Genomic DNA, 17452 nt, shown 5'->3' on the forward strand with positions numbered 1-17452 from the left:
AGGAACACCGGAAAATGGAAGTAGAAGGTACGTACTTTCAGGAGATATAAATTTTGTTTGTCTATTTAGAGGAAAAAAGCAGCCCATGTTCTGCAGTGAGACCAAATGTTCACTTGTCCTTCTGTACCCCAAAAGAAAGTGAAATATCTTGCATTGTTTATGAAGATTTTCTTGTTTATGAACGTTTTCAGTTGATTTTAGCTTTCGGAAATGTGTTATTGTGAAGCAAAGTACGTTTGTTTCCTTAGCATGTTACTTTACTGTGAAGCAGAACAGCCCGAAGACTTCACACAAGTGAATATAGCACCCAAAACGACTTTCCACAAAAGCAGCTATAACTTTACGTAGTTAGGTTAGGATTGTTAGGTTTGGTACTGATAGTCATTTTCGGCGTGTTCTTTCGCTATTTTACTGTACATACAAACAATGTTTACCAACAAAAAGTGGCGAAAATATTGAAGATTTTATCTTACGTGTGCCATTCTATGGTATCAAATATATCCGTTATTTGAGCTTTCCTAAAGCTGGAACCACTTTTGCATTACATAAAACATTGAAATCTGTCGATTAAAAAAAATTCTACGTAATTCTCGAGGGGTACAGTGGGTAAACGGTCCCGCGATAGTCAGCCACGCTCGGCAGAATGATGATAAACTCTACATCCTTGATTACGTTGCACGTAGAAATAGGAATAAATTACACGGTACGTAAGTAATTCTGTTGTGTGTGTGTGTGTATATATATATATATATATTTAATATATGTATGTTCACACACCCTACTTTAATTTCACAATAAAAGTAACATACTTTTCGCACTAATCTGCGAATTATTTGATTGTTTCCAATCATGGAGGAAGCAGAATTAATTATAGTAGCCTATATTTAATTTATTTCATGTTGTGAATTCTGTATTTTCGTCGTAAAAAAGACTACTGTTAAAAAAGTAAATATTAATACACTTACCTCTGCCTTTACAAAGACGATTGTTCCATGAAACAAAGTTCAAACCACGCTACTCATCTGTACTTGGTTTCGTCGGTGCGCAGCGTCGTTCAACTTCTTTCGCGCAGTGGATGATGGGAAGCAACGAGTCGGCTATCGCACGTAACTACGTTGAAAGATCCCTGTGTAAGATGTAATGAGCGCAAAATATGAAAGCACCACGCAACGTTAAAGCAACCATGACAGGGAAACACTGAAGTATGTTATGTAAATGAGACTTCGTAACCTTTCAGAAACATGATTTTGACTTCGTGTGCTGTATGGGTCGCTGACCGCTTCTTGAAAAATCGCGGCGCGAACATTGGCCTGCTTATCGAAGAAGTATTCTGTGATCTGAAGATTGTGGGCTCAAAAAACGTGATTTTGAAGAAAATTGGTGGACCAAAAATATGAATTGGGTAGATTGATGTTTATTCTGTCGATATATGTGGGTATCGTCTTGAGTCGCTCTCCGCTTCTTGAGAAATCGCGACGCGAACATTGGTCTGCTTTTCGAAGAAGATTTCCGAGATCTGAAGATTGTGGGATCAAAATACGTGATTTTGAATCAAATTGGTGGACAAAAAATATCAATTTTTTAGATTAATGTGTGCATCGTGTCGAGTCGCTGTCCACTTTTTGAGAAATCGCGGCAAGAGAATTTATTACACGTAAAGATATCCAATGAATACGGAAATATGTCTTACTCACTCATTTTAAGAGAAAATGTTCTTCTCTTCATGTTAAAAGTTTACAACACATTTACATGCATCTCTGTTTGTGATTCATTGCACTGCTTAGGCGTATTACAAGCGAATCAATGCCAATGTATCCTTCGGCCTTTGTGCCGAAGGATACAACGGAAAATCCCTCTCGGTGGATTGCAACACTGCTCATTTTTATCGCTTATCGCTAACTTCAGGAACATTGTGCCCTTGTGCTAATGTCTGCTTGTCAATTCCAAATGCATGCTTTTTCAATGAAATATGTTTAAAAAAACTTAAATATATATTGCAATAAAATGAAAGAGCTGATAGAAGTAGGTAATGCATGTGTCGTACTCTCATATAATATCAACTGTATGTTATATGATACAATATAACCCGTAATCTTTCGAAGTAGTGGGAAGCTTACAAAATTTTCAATTTATTTTTCACGTACTTCAATTAACATAATGCAAAAAAGAATATACCTCGTCTTATCTTTCTGTAAGACATTCGGTCACTTTTTAAAAAATATTAAACACTACTAAACAGTGACCAAAATTTAACGAAGTCGTAACAAATGCAAGTTACATTTATCCAATTTTTAGTGCAAGGCTGACATATCTGAGTTTGTGTAAATATACGGAATGAGAAGAGCAATCTTCTATTCTGCTCTTACTAATTTATCATTCGTTTCTGTAAATAATTTATCAATCCGTAACCCCTTCTTTAGCGAATAGCGGGTATTAGTATTGTCAACGTTGACCATCTTATAGGTTTCTTCTTTATTTATAATTCAGCTTTTGTGCAAGATTAATATTCAAAGTTCGTTGAGTAATAACGATCCAGATGAAAATGAAAATTAAATTTTTGTATTCAAAACAAATTCGAATAGCACAAAGAAAAATCGTTAATCAACGGTTCCATGTACAAGGTACATTTTGGGAATTACTATCATCTTAGCACAAAAGGAAAAATTAAATAGTAATGTAAAGTACCGTAGTACTGTATGTACGCATGTTTTACTCTTATTAAGAAAAAAAGAAGAAACTCCAGGCTGTATATACTTTCAGATAAGTAGTTTCGTGCAACTTTATATGCTAGTGCAATGCAAGAACGTATATATTTGTTTACAAAAAACAGTAATATTCACCCGGAAAATATACCTTGTACATACCCTTTTTAGACGAGCGGATAGGGACAGTATTAGCACCTTGGGTAATACATGCTAACAACAACTGGCCTGCCTAACCTATCCACGTATGTATATAATAGCTTAAATAAACAAATTATAATTTGCCAAACCTATTTACATGCTTATTTATGCTATTATATGCCTACGTGGATAGGTTAGGCAGGCCAGGTTTGGTGTTGTTAGCATGTATTTCCCAAGGTGCTAATGCTGCCCCTAGCCGCTCGTCTTTTTAGGCCAGTTATTTTGAAAAATCAAATACAAGATCATGTGTATTGCATATGAATGTTAAAAAAAACAAAAACAGAAAGACTTGAGTGCACGTTTTATGCATCTTCAGGCATGTAGATTCGTGCAAGGTTTATTACAATGGTGCATTTTCTTTGTATCTACGAAACGTAACACCATTCGGAAATTGTTCCTTGTATATACGTATCAACGCCGTATAGATGCTACTGTACCTGTCTCTATTATTATTCTTCTTTGCCAGTTTTAAAGTTAAAGTACAAAATCTCGCACAATGTAATTAAAAATATGTTACTTCGCATAAAACGTTTCCTCTAAGTAGTATATACCGAAAAAAAAACTTTGGCATTTACATCTTATGCTCTCCTATGAATATTAGGGTAGGGTTGGTTAGGTTAGGTACAAAACCAGTAGGAAATTGTTCCTTGTACATGCATGTCAACATTGTAAGAATGCTTGTTAACAGTAAACTTTTTTTTGCCAGTTTTGGATGTATGTATACAATGTATACGTTTCTTAAAAGATTGGTATTACGTCTTATGTTCTACTAGGTATGTAGTTTCTTGGAAGGTTATTATTGTAAATGTGTGTGTTTGTAAAAAACACACCATCATTCGGAAATTGTTCCTTGTACGTACATATGTATGAACTGGATGGTAAGAGTAGCTACTGCTAAATATTATATGTGCATTCTTTGCCAGTTGTTATTCGGAAACAACACATTACTTGTTTATTTCCAATGTTACATTCACACCAATGGCGACGGAAGTGACTCGAATAATATTACACGTGTTTTAATCTTAAAGATTACAAATTACTAGGATTGCGAAAAAGCAACTGCATGGTGTACATTTCGTGTATTGTGTTTGGTTGAAAAAAATTGTTACAGCAAACACATTTATTTGGAACGGCATTTTAATACAATTTTGCAAGCATCAAACGCATTACTTTAACCTGGTTTTATTTTCTGTACCCGCATGCACTCAAATTCTACATACGAAATTACAGTGAAACTGCTAATGCTAATATCAATATATAACATTTTCGGAACACACACGAAAATGACTACCTAATATTCATTTCTACACATATATTTACAAACGTTGCTTTATTTATTGCCGTTCCTGGGATAATTAACAAATCCGCCTCTTTTTTGCTGTTATTTGGTAATGCAAAACATGCAGCAAACTTTCGCAGTTTACAACAGCTGATCGAGACTTTGCCATTTTATCAACTATAAAAGTGTAAATCACCAACCCTGAGACCTTCTGTAAACAAACAGTCTCACCGATTCGAGTTTCACTCCCCGTCAGCTGATTCATGACCGCAATCATCTGATGTTACACTCATAGTTTGTCACACCTATTCATTTTATATAAGAGCCTCTGAATGTGAGAACTCACTCTCAAAACATCAGACGAATATGCAGCCGCATACATTGTTACTCTCCCGGTCATTCTCTCTTTCATAAGCCTTAAAACTGCAGACACTGACACACCACTCCACTGGGATACCAACTTAACCATTTCATTTACTGGTTTCTCAGGATACCACTGACAGAACGTTACATAAATATTGAGTAGAATCTGTTTCTCACCCCTTTTCAAAGGCTGTCCTTGCTGGTGTTTTGAAAACAAGCTCGGAGAACACGGATACCTTCCCGCACGCATAGAACTCGGCATGTTATTTTTCTAAGGATAAGTCAGGCAATATTACTAAGTGGCACTACTTCCTTGCTGTTCACATGATTATTTTTAGAAAATAATCAATGTTATAAAATATCATTATGTACACAAATCTCTAAGCTCATTGAAAGTTACAATGCATATTCCTACAAAATGTTCACACTTATCTTGCCTTGCCATGTCACCAAGTTATTTTACGAAGTGCACTATATTTGGCGGAACAAAAATCGTTATTAGGATGCTTCTCAAAGTTTCCAACCGCAATAAATTTACGAACTTTCTTTGTCTTGTTTTGATCATCATAATTTATTGGACTTACAGCAATGCATATGGCTGTTTATGCTCATTGTATATTTTATTTACGTAAGATACAATTTACATAAAATCTACAAACAAATTTGAAATACACTCCTATCTATATCGAAGCTTAGAAATATACATTACCATGTTATATCATTTTGTCTAAAAAAATTCAAGTAAAATATATTCAATTCACATGCAAGAAAGAAGCCAAATTTATGGGAAATGATTACTGGTGCAAAGAGTTAACCATAAAGGTGAAGCACTAAGTAAAAATAGAAAGAGCATTGGGTTTAAAGTGAGACGTCATTTGCGGCAGCGTATCCCATACTACAAATTGGCCGTTGTTTTACCTTACGTAATGAATCCTGAACGTTGGATTTTTGTGTGGATCATTTTACTTTTATGAGTTTGCAATGCTTTCTGCATGCAGGTGGTTTTGTTTACAGAAGGTCTCAGGGTTGGTGATTTGAACTTTAGGTGCTGCATGTATCTGTTGGCTGCACAGTGTACTGCTTTTCCATGTTTACCCGGCACTTAACGAGTTAGGTGGAGCCCCGACTGTCACTTACGTTACACGGGACTTTAAGTGCTAGGTAACGTTAGGCGGACATTGAACAACCGCAAAATGGTGTTAAGTAGGGGATAAGACGTTAAGCGGAGATGGTGCAACCGGCCCTAAGTGGAAGATCGAGGGGTATGTATTTACAAAAACAAACCAACAAAGGCTGGGAGGCTAGCATTGTCATTGTAAGCGATAAATGCCACAGCAAGGGTTAAAAACAAATTGATTGGCGCCTGAAGGAGTCAGAGCAGACGCAACATTTGTTGATAACACATAAATCCGATACATCAAGGTTTCTTTCGAATGAAGCGAAAGCGTTGCAAACCGTTGATTTGAGACATTGGTTTCATAAGTCTAAATTGTCACTGTGTACGTAAGACACTTTTTATTATTCTTGATATTCTGGAAAAAAGATTTGCTGCCCCCAAGAGTTGCCGCCGCTAGGCATGTGCCTAGTGGGCCTATTTGGTAATCCGCCACTGACTATGGCGCTCAATTCAGTAGTCGGGATAAAGCGAAAAAGAAAAGAAAACGCTTATGAGCATTGAGCATGATCTGCTGCACAGCCTTGACTTCACTGACACGATCGAAGAATTGGCGCTTGCTAAGGCTCGAAAAACAGCAATATAAGTAAGCAGCACTAGCGCACCTCTCATAATCATTTCATGGTACATTATCATAATCACAAAAAATTTAAAAAAAACATAACAGCAAGAAAAACTTTAAAATTAGAAACACAAAAAATATATATGTTAATCATAGTATGTAAGTGCATCAAGTCCAATTTGCGCTGCAGCATCAGGCCCTGGTAATAATATGTTCAAATTTTGTGTTTTTCAATGTCATCTCTTGTGTTTTGTCTAACGATTGATTAAATTAAGTACTGAACATTATTGGAAAGCAATACTTGAAACGCTAAACTGAAATGTTAACATTACCACAAAAATCTATTTTCCATCTTTTCCTGCATTTAAAATATTTTTTCTTCTGAAATGTTACGTGAAGGGAAGGAGAGAGGGGGGGGGGGATAATCTCTAAAAACATCTATGAACAAATTGAATTAGGGCAAACATTTTAAAAACGGTCCAAAATATGCACTTAACTTCCCCAAACTTACACCCCCCAAAAGTTTACAACACCCCCTCCCCCAAGTGAAAAATCCTGGAAAAAAACCCTGTGTGTGCCTCACATCTGATAAGTTCAAGATAACCCTTTGACTGGAATCGTTTGACTAATCGTTTATGTGATCAGTGAAATAGCTGGGAACTTAGTGTTGCTGGTCCAGTGGCGTTCTAGGACCTGTTTGGCAAAGGTGTTGGCTGAAACTGTTGCTTTATATAGAGGAATATGGGGCAGGATAGCGCACTTAAGATATTAGGCTTAATATCCAAGAGATGAATAAGGACATTGAAACATTTTTTTGTGACAGAGATCCTACACATTTCTAATATGTAACCTACAAGTATTATTAAGATGATGTACAGAACTAAGTAGCAGTGAATAAGTTTACAAAGAAGGTGAAAATATTCATCTTGCCCCACATACCAGGCAAGATGGCACAAACCGTGGGGAAAGATGACACAATGCAGTTTTACAATGTGTTCATTACAATATTCCGAATTTAATTGTGAAGAACTTTATTATTCTTGTTTACAAACAGGAAACTTTGGTTTACATGAGAAAAACTGTGGTTGAAAAATTGTTGTCTCAATGACACATTGTCATCTAACATTTCTAATCTAACGTTTCCATCTAATATTGTTCAATCTTAACTTTGAGTTGAGTGAAGAACTGCAAATGCTGCTAATTATATGGAAAAATAACAAAGAAGAACAATAAATGAATATTATTAGTTTCATCTAACATTTCTAAATTAACTAAATCTTTTCACTAAACCAAGTGAATATAAAAGATAGGGTAATGACTATGATCCTTTAAAAATATCCTTACGTATTAGAACACACAGAAAATATTAGAAATGAATTCTTGAATTGTTCATCTCGAAACGTTCTTTCAACTTTAATCTTTGGTTGAGCACAAGTCGCAGTCAAATATGTCGTGGCCTTTATAATTGGAACAATCTTCATGCCACCATTCACCTCATGAATTGCACAAAACCCAATCTTCTTCAGGGGGTACCTTGTAAGTTTCTTCACAACCAGGACATGTATATACTCGTCGTTTTCCTTTCACAGGGTTTGAATTACTGCTTCCTTTCACTGTTCTTTCTGATGTTGGAACCTGCGTACTGACACTAGACACACCAGCACGCACCCGAATGCCTCTTTTCTTCTCTAAAGCTCACTGTTTTACAGGACTACTTGTTAAAATTTCCAACTGAAGTTTTCTTTTTCATCCTAACGTTGGTTTTCTTAATGTGGGATAGGGTCGTATTGTTCTTTGAGAAATAGGGATATTACGTTTCTGTGGCTGTGGTTCGTCTGAAATGGATGGATTCGCATCGGCGTCATTTTGAGAAGTTGGAGAAAGAGCCCCAGAGTTCTCTGAGTCAATGGGTTCGTCCAAAATGGAAGGATTTTCATCCGCGGCATTTTGTGAAGTTGGAGAAAGGGCCCCAGAGTTCTCTGAGACAGTTGGAACAAAATCATCATTTGCAAAAGTAGATTCATTGAGAGGCCATATTCCAGTATTAACTTTGAAAGCGGATTGACCTAAGTGCATAGTACAGGTTTTCGTGTACGCTTCGGTAAACAGTGCAACTACTCTACCTTCAGTCACACTACGTCCAGTTATCGACAACTGAAGCATAGCATGACTTTAATGGCCCAAGAGTACAGACATCTAGAGGTTGCAGTTTGTGACTTGTGTGAGGTGGTACGCTTAAAAGTATGTATTATTTGCTGTACAAAAATCGATAGCTGAAATAGAAATATGACATCAATGGTTGTCAATGATGAGCAGCACGGGATTCTCCTCTGACGTGTACAGGCATTTTCTCTGTTTGACTTTCTCACATATGTACGAACCATCTTCCTGCAAATGAAGGAGGCGTATTGGTTAAAATAAACAGAATAGTCTAGTATAAGCGTGTTTTGAGCACTGTGATTTCACTTCAAACCACCAATAATTTTCAAGATAATAATACTAATACTTTATTTTTCAGTGCTGCGAATAGCAGACTTGGTTAATACAGCTTTTCTCATCCTTCATTTATCCCTTACCTATCATTTTCCGCATAGGTTCAAGTTTATATACTCATGTAGGTGTACCTCATTTTCTAACACAAGTAATACAGCTTAACATTGCTTTGTACTATCTCTTATTTTATTGGAATGCCTACTAGCTATAGAATTCCATACTATAATAATAATAATGACTATTATTTTGGAATACACAGTTTGGAGAACAAGTTGCAGGTAAGTTAGCGCAGTATGCCATCTTGCCCTCGCCATCTTGCCCTTGCTGTCTTGCCCCACCAAAGAGCTTATATAACAAGAGACCTCAATCGGGCTCCAGAAGCATCACACGTAAATCCCTAGTAGTTTGACATTTACTAAACAGATGTCTCTCTTAGACAAAAGAACCTTGCTGAGCGAGACCTCCGAAAGGTGCATCAATTTGCGATGCTAAAGAGGCTGATAAGTGATAACATCAAACGACTTGGCCTATGTTTTGGTGAAATTTAATGAACTCGGAGTTCGAAAAGGATATCTTGTAGACTTATACATTTCATAGTAAGGATCACGTAAATTTGTGCTTTCGTGTATAATACTAAACTCAATTACATGTTATGTTTGTGCATGAAATGTTTGTGTTTCATCAGCGCAAACTACAAGAATTTGTGAACCCAGCTGATTGGTAATGTTGATTACATGGTTGTCCAACGTGTAACTACTACTAATATTCTTTATTTAACACAAGAGAAAAATGTTGATTGCGATTTGTATATTTGCATTATTGTGCATTCGTTGTCGGAAATTGTGAAGTTCGAAGTGTAAAGGTCATGTTTTTTCTTCCTAGACACAGAGGATATTCAGTACTTCTTCAATAATGCATTACATTCCGGTTTACAAGCATTATGTGCACTATGACATGTCGACAACAGATACACATTCACATCAACCATATCAAAGATGGCGGAAGAAGAACCAAGAGTCAAGCTCATCAAGGATAGACTAAAAATACAGCTGGACAGAAGATCTGCCTTCGACATAGTAATTAACCACCTACAAAAAGAGAGCATCAACCACGCCATTAAAACAGCTAGAAGAGAATGACCCATTAAAGTTGTTGTTCGGAAGTTACCAATTGACATCAAGGAAAACTTGGAAGAACTTGACTTCAATGTTCTTTCAGTAAATCAGATGACAAAGAGAGACCGCTCTAACAAAGGCAGATTACCAATGCCACTTTTCCTTATGGCACTGAAAAGAACAGAGATGAAGAGAGAAGTCTGCAATCTAGAATACCTTCTTCGCTACAAAATTAAAGTTGAAGCCTATCACTCACTTGGAGTCCTGCAATGCCATCACTGTCAGAGGGTCGGACACATTCAGAGATTTTACGTGATGCGTTAAGTGTGCAATAGCCCACTTAACATCAGACTGAAACAAGGTCGACCAACAACAACGACCTGCAAAATGCTGCAACTGTGGGGACTCCCATCCTGCTAACTACCGGGGGATGCAAGATGTTCCTGGCTGTCAAGAGAAATGGGCTATCCCAACCGGGGCAGCAACCGAAGAGTCATCCCACTGTCACAGCAGAGCTAGCATCATACTCCGCAGCAGCGCAGACTCCATTAAGAGAACCATCTTATTCTCAACAGCAAAGAGGGGTAGAAACACCGACTGAAAATGATGACGACACACCATCCAATGGCAGATCAGCAAACTAAAGCAAGATCACATCTTGAGTCATGTCCGAAGAGCAAGATGTCGCTAGAAGAAACACATGATCAAGACATCCAAGGTCCAATTCATGAAGGAAGCAGTTCTCGCCTTCATCATCCAGGCAGACATCTAAATTCCTGACTAGCAGCAAATCAGATCAACTCCCAGAAGGAAGTTTCACAGAAGTGCCAACAGATTCAGCATAAACAGCAGCACCAACAGACAAAGCAAAGTTCAATCTTTGAACAACACAACTTTTGGCCCTTCTTAGGACCACAACCGACACTAAAAGTCGGCACTTCTTAGGACCAAAAACAAGTTACTCTGAAAGCCGGGCCTTTTAAGGACCACTTTAAGCACGGCCCTTTTAAGGACCACCAACCATAGCATACCGGACTGGATTCTACGACAGCTGCAGAGATCCTCAATATTAGCTATCAACAACACGTCAATCCAGGCATACCAGACAGCAGAACAGACTGGAGCCAAGTTCTACAATACTCCAAACAACAACCAGCAAAATGAAGACGGCGACGACGGTGAAGAAAAACTGACACACTTACCCAGAGATCGGTTAGTTCATATGAACTTTCCAGCCTGCTCATTACCAGTGCGTAGTTACAGATTGGTTAGTTCATTAAACTATCAAAACTTGACTAGTGTCAATTTTAAGAGGGGGGGGGGCAGAACATTAACAACAAACATTGGTGGTTGACTGTTCCATGCAGCTTTTCATATCAAAATAATATCCAGATAAGATCCAACTGTAGTCCAAAAATTGTACTTATCGTGTCCATACAATATCCCAATACAAAAGAAAAAAAGTCTATATCAAAGCATATAATGCCCAGAAAACATCCCACTTGATGTCCAAAGGTGATCCAGAAATGTCCAAAACATATCCATTTCTGGATGTCACGTATGCAGACAAATGGATATCCAGGGGACGTTCAATGGATGTCTATTGGCTATTCATGGATATCAATTGGATATCCAAAACTTCTGACCCGAATATCAAAGGGATTTCCTATGGATGTCTTTTGGACATTTGTGTGCTGTGTGGGCTTGCACCAGGTGCGTAAGGATACTCATGTGGACCCTGGGCAGACTATTCAAAGGGAGGGAGGCAGTTATTGCTATTATAATGGCTAGATCTATGCTGGTGACTGTACAAGTCGTGCACGTATCGGGATAACTGGAAGTCAATCAACTATGTTGTATAACAAGGAGATGAGCACGCTCTTTCACATCATTAGTGCCAAGAAAGTCTGCTTGTAATGACTTGGAAGTGATATTTATCTGCTTCAAGACTTTACATTGAACAGTCCACAATATAATGAAACTGGAAAATGCAATTTTCCCTTAAGGCCAGCACTTCTTTAGTTTGGATTCCTGCTGGTTAATATTATACAAGAAAAAGAACAACTTACAAAACAACAAACAACCTCTCTTTAAGAGCGTACACAGCCTCTTATCTTCCTGCCTGTCATGTTGGATTAAGTGTTTTGAGAGTTGGGTTCGGTTTCTTTGTTGTTCCAAGATTTTAACTCTTGTCACCACAGAATACTGCTACCAAAAAATTGTAGACATTCTGAACTGTTACAAAAAAAGGAGGGAGCTCTTTCCCGGTTACCCTCAACAGCATTAGGAATTGTGGCTAGCACAATTTTGAGGTGTAAGCATGCAGGGGAAGAGCTAAGGGGGCTGAAGCCCCCACGATATCTATTTTCAATAATGTATAGTGGTAATTACTATTACTTCCTTAGCATGGTTAAACATATTGTATAATAAGTTGTAATACCCTGAGATATTAATTTTCAGGGCTTCTACCGTTCCCCACTTTTTTTTGCCTTTGGATGATGGTTTCTCATGATGGATGAGCCCCTTCCGAAATAAAATTCTGGGTACAGGCCTGGATGGAAGGTTTTTTTTTGGTACGTACATCGATTTCCCAGCCAGCGTTGCAATACTTACTTAATAGTGTTAAAACCTTCATAATTTATTTTATCCTTCTGGCATTCTTTGCTTAGCATAGTGGAAAATTGTGGCAATAATTACTGCGGATGTGCAACTACACGAAACTACCAGCTTTGGTTCTCACACATCACTCTAATCGGCCTGTACAAAACATAAGTCAGGAAAATTAATTACAGTCTTTCGGCATAGTGAAGTACCTCGGGGGCCCAGGGCACTGCTCCTGCTGACCCGGCCTAGTTATGCCCCTGCATTGCACATGATTTTAATCAGCGACATTCAAAGAGAGTTAAATATTGTCAATGGTTGTCTACAGTGTCATACTTCCATTTGGAAGTCCTTCACAGTGACAAAGCTAATGTTGACATTCATGGGGAAGTTAGTAAACAGAATATGCAGCCTGAGTCTTGTCTCTGGTTGTAAATGCCTGTCTCATTGTCTTGTCTCGATTTATATTTTAAGTCCAAAACTATATAGTACAAATAATACACACATCAAAATTTCACTGTGTATGGAAGTCATTATGTCAACCAACCATTTCAAATAATATTTTTCTGTTTCATGCTTTATTCCAATGCTCTTAACCATTGGCGGATTTAGTGGGAGGGGCATGTGCTCTCCCAAAAGGGATCACTAAGTATTGTAAAACGTATTGATATCATTATATTACAATGAACAAAATAAGCTTGAGCAATCCTTTTCCAGATAGTAAAAGAATAAAACTAAGTTTAGAACAAATACCTTAATTGGAACTAGATTTACTAGTCACTTTAGTAAGTCGACATTGGAAATCAAATCCAGGATTCTTGGTTACATAGTAATAATGTTAACTGATGACACTTGCAACTATTACAAACATGTGAAATATTTTACTATTATTATTATTAGAAATTCTTTATTCACAAGCTGAACTTCGCCCATGAATAAAGCAGGCCAGCTCCTCCTGTGCACCGTATTCCCGCTTGAAGGGGAGGGGCAGGGTGGAGCATGCTTCCTTATGGCCCGAGTTGAACAGAAGAAGGGGAAGGTGTACGGAGACTTTTCGTGGAAGGTTCTTTTCCCGCTCAATAGAATCCTATCATCATTTTCACACTTATACATGTGGAAATATTGGATGGACCACTTTTGTACAAGTAGACAGTACCGAAGTTTATAGAAAAGGCTCTGTACTTGTCATACCACTTTCATGATCATAGTTTATGATTTGGAAAACTATTGTGGGGAGGAGGAGCAATAGTTCTTTTTCTTTACAGCAATATACCAGATTTTTAAAGTGTCAAATATATGTACATCTCTTGAATTTCAGGTGCATGCAGGTTCTATGAGGATCTGATTGTAACAGTATACAAGAGTATTGTAAAAATTATGCCATTTGGCTGGCTCATCTGCATCCTTCCCCCAGCAAAGGAGAAAAAATAATAATGCGACTGCATTATGGGTATCTCTACCTCCTTTAACTTTTGTACTATTACAAACAACACACATTTAACACATCACTAAGTTCTGAAGATCACACTACTTATTCACTGCTGTGAAAAGAAAAGTGGACATGTGCACTATTTATGTAAAGAATTGAAATTTTTAGATTCTTTATTTTCTCTCAAATTGTTACAAGCCACTGCGAACGGTGCCAAATGTTACATTGCATTAATAGGCAGAAGGTGCCGTTCGTGCGATTGCAAACGATCCACGTTGAGTACGGGTCTCGGGATGGTCTTGGTTGCCCAATCAGAGCGGAGGTGCTGATTAAATACCTTGAAATATGACATCTTTAATTTTACCTGAAACCTGTTGGCTCTGATAATAAAATAACACAAATAGCATTATACCTGATACCCCTGGTACCTGTAAACATAAATGACAACTCGTACGAACGTTAAAAATATATATATGTATTGGAATTAAATATATTTACACATCCAACAAATTACAGGTTCACCCTGACTCATTCTTCCACTCATTCACTCATTCATTCTCGTGGGGTGTCTCTACATGAAAAAATACATGAAGGTTCATATCCATCAACGTACTTTTTCCTTTGTTTAACATGAAATTGAATTAGGTTGTTATCTTTGCTCCTGTGCTCAGTACAATCAAAATGCACCAGCCTTCGAAAAACAATTATCAGAATGATAGGTCGGCGTGGTTGAACCTTTTGTTCACATGAACATACGCATCTACACCGCAAGTATGACCTTTACCAGATTTCTCAGATGGGGGTATTACAACAAGCCTCTCTCATCCTTTGAAAACAATTATTTGTTCTAGGAATTAATTCGTGAGGTTGTTACGCACACATTGAAGCTGTAGTTCAAACACAAAATACATAAATACCTTAAGAAAAATATTGTCCATCGCGAGCCACCACTTTCGCCCATCTGTCAGGCAAGTTACGGATTCCGTGGCAAAAGAAGTCCTCAGCCTTTGAAGCGATCCAGTCAGAGACCCATTTTTCGATATCTTCTGAAGAAGTGAACCGCTGTCCAATCAAATCGTTATTCATTCAATCGAACAAGTAGTAGTCTGAAGGAGATATGTCTGGTGAATACGGCGGGTGGGGTAAAACTTCCCATCCGACATTTTCTAAATAGGTTTTGACCGGTTTTGCAACATGTGGGCAAGCGTTATCATGTTGAAAAATAAGTTTATCATGTCTGTTCTCCCATTCTGGTCGTTTCCTGGCCAGAGCTTGCTTCAAACGCATTAATTGTCTACGATAACGTTCTCGATTAATAGTTTCACCCAGTTGCAGCAGCTCATAGTACACCACAACTTTCATATCCCACCATATGTACAGCATAACCTTTGCACAGTGAATATCTCGTTTCGGTTGTGATGTACCTGGTTCACCTGGCTTCACCCAGGGCTTTTTTCGTTTCGGGTTCTCGTAATGGATCCACTTCTCATCGCCAGTAACAATGCGATGCAAAAACCCCTTTCTTTTCTGTCTTTGAAGCAGAAATTCGCAAATGGTTTTTCGTCTTTCAACGTCTCTGTCTTTCAATTCATGTGGAACCCAATGTGACATCTTTTGAATCTCTCCCATGGCTTTGAGGCGTTTGGAAACTGTTGTTTGATCAACGCCTAATGCTTCTGCAAGTTCTTCCTGTGTTTGACACGAATCCTGATCGAGCAATGCTCTCAATTCTTCGTCTTCAAATTTTTTTGTCTGTCCAGGTCGCTCTTGGTCTTCCAGGCCAAAATCACCACTTCTAAACCGTGCAAACCACTTCTGACACGTTCGCTCAGCTAGCGCATGGTCACCATACACTTCCACCAAAATACGATGACTTTCGGTAGCACTTTTCTGCATGTTCAAGTAATGAAGCAGAACACCCCGCAAAAACACTTTATCTGGCATGAAGTGCACCATGTTCAGTTGACTACAAAATGCTGTTGTTGACGCGTCAATCAACTGCCCTATACTACGAACGATGCATGCTGACAGGAGTTTTCAATGCATGTGTGGCTACATGGAACTGTGGGACGATACGCTCGTTATGCCATCTCTTGTCCAGGTGCACGAATTAATTCCTAGACCAAATACATCTCTACAGAGTGATGCAATACTTAATCAGACTCCAGCTGCCGGAACACTTCATTTAACATCGGCGGGAGCAAAAATTACCATATCACTATACAATAGGGAATACTACACTTGCACAACCTGGGTAATTTAACATACATATTCAACAAATATAGGCTAAATAATCAACCTTCGATAAGTTAAATTGAAACGACTGGGCGGCTAGATACACTACAATGGAGCACACTTTAACAAGTTACATGAAAATTAACGTAAAGGAACACTGACATTTAAAAGATTATAAATATAAACATGAAACAAAGTAATTTATTAATAATTACTCAAATGTAAGACACGAAAGTTAGGTTTGGAATCCTGGGTCACGTTGAGAATTGCAAAACAATACAATTTTGGCTTTTGTGGTAGGACGTCGACAGAAACAATGCATTCGTACGTGGATGTGGATCAACAGAAGAATACTATACCAGACTCAGCTACGTTGTCGGGTGTTGCATCTTTCCTTGGTATGGTTAATCACACTCGGTTTCATTGTGGTCGCACTCGGTTTCATTGTGGTCGCACTCGGTTTCATTGTGGTGGAAAAATGTTTCTTCGGTCAATAACCACGGCAATGGACGGTCGTCGGTCATCTTTGGCACTTTCGTTCTTTGGGTAGCGTTCTTGACTTGTCGCTTTCACACGTCGTGCGTCTCTATCTCCAGTCCGCTATTTCCTCTGGCGGGCATCTATCAAGCATCGCTATGGAGTCCTCTCTCTCTTGGGCATCGAGCATCTCTCCATTGTTACGGTTGGGCACTGGATGTTTGGGCTGTAGCGTTGCGGTAGATGGAGTTTGGTGTCGGCGTTCGCTGGCTTCCACGGCGTGGAACGTTGATGGTGTTGATGTCGGCTGGTAGTAGGGCATCGTCATGGACTTGGGAACCTGACGTCCCTCCTTCTCTTATTCATCTAGCCAGCCATAATTTTGGATAGTCCTCTTTTTACAAAACGAAAAACTACGTATGATCTCACGAAAACACCGTATCACTTCTGCATCCTCCAGTGAGCAATGTAGATACATGTATCGTGTCTCACTGATAACCACATGCTGACAGTGCTCGAAACTCTAAGTTCACTGTAGGCAGTTCTCCGGCACGGAGGTGTTCTCGCAACGAGATTCGCGGTAAACTGTGTTGAAAACCCCGAGTACTGCTCTTTTTTTTATACAAGATTCAAAAATTTCAGTAGGAAAGACGCTAGTTCAGGTAGGAGCAGCGGATTAAGTGCTCTCCTCGCTGTCGCCTTATTTTGAGAATCAGGATTTCGCTGTGAATCATACCAAAAAAAGCCATTCGCTCTTACGTCATGGATACTCAATTAATCTCCTTGAAATAAAATCCAGTTATAATTTTTAACGTGCCCCT

General features: G+C 38.3%; 1 protein-coding gene across 1 annotated transcript in view; it reads left to right on the plus strand.

Annotated features, from left to right (window-relative positions):
- LOC145979580 (phospholipid-transporting ATPase ABCA3-like) overlaps positions 1 to 17452 on the plus strand; it is a 209527-nt gene that overhangs the window by 85277 nt on the left and 106798 nt on the right. The gene's annotated exons all lie outside the window — the stretch shown is intronic.

The sequence above is a fragment of the Lepisma saccharinum genome, chromosome 26 (assembly GCF_977018435.1).
Source record: "Lepisma saccharinum chromosome 26, izLepSacc3.1, whole genome shotgun sequence".
In the NCBI taxonomy this organism is placed as follows: Eukaryota; Metazoa; Arthropoda; class Insecta; order Zygentoma; family Lepismatidae; genus Lepisma; species Lepisma saccharinum.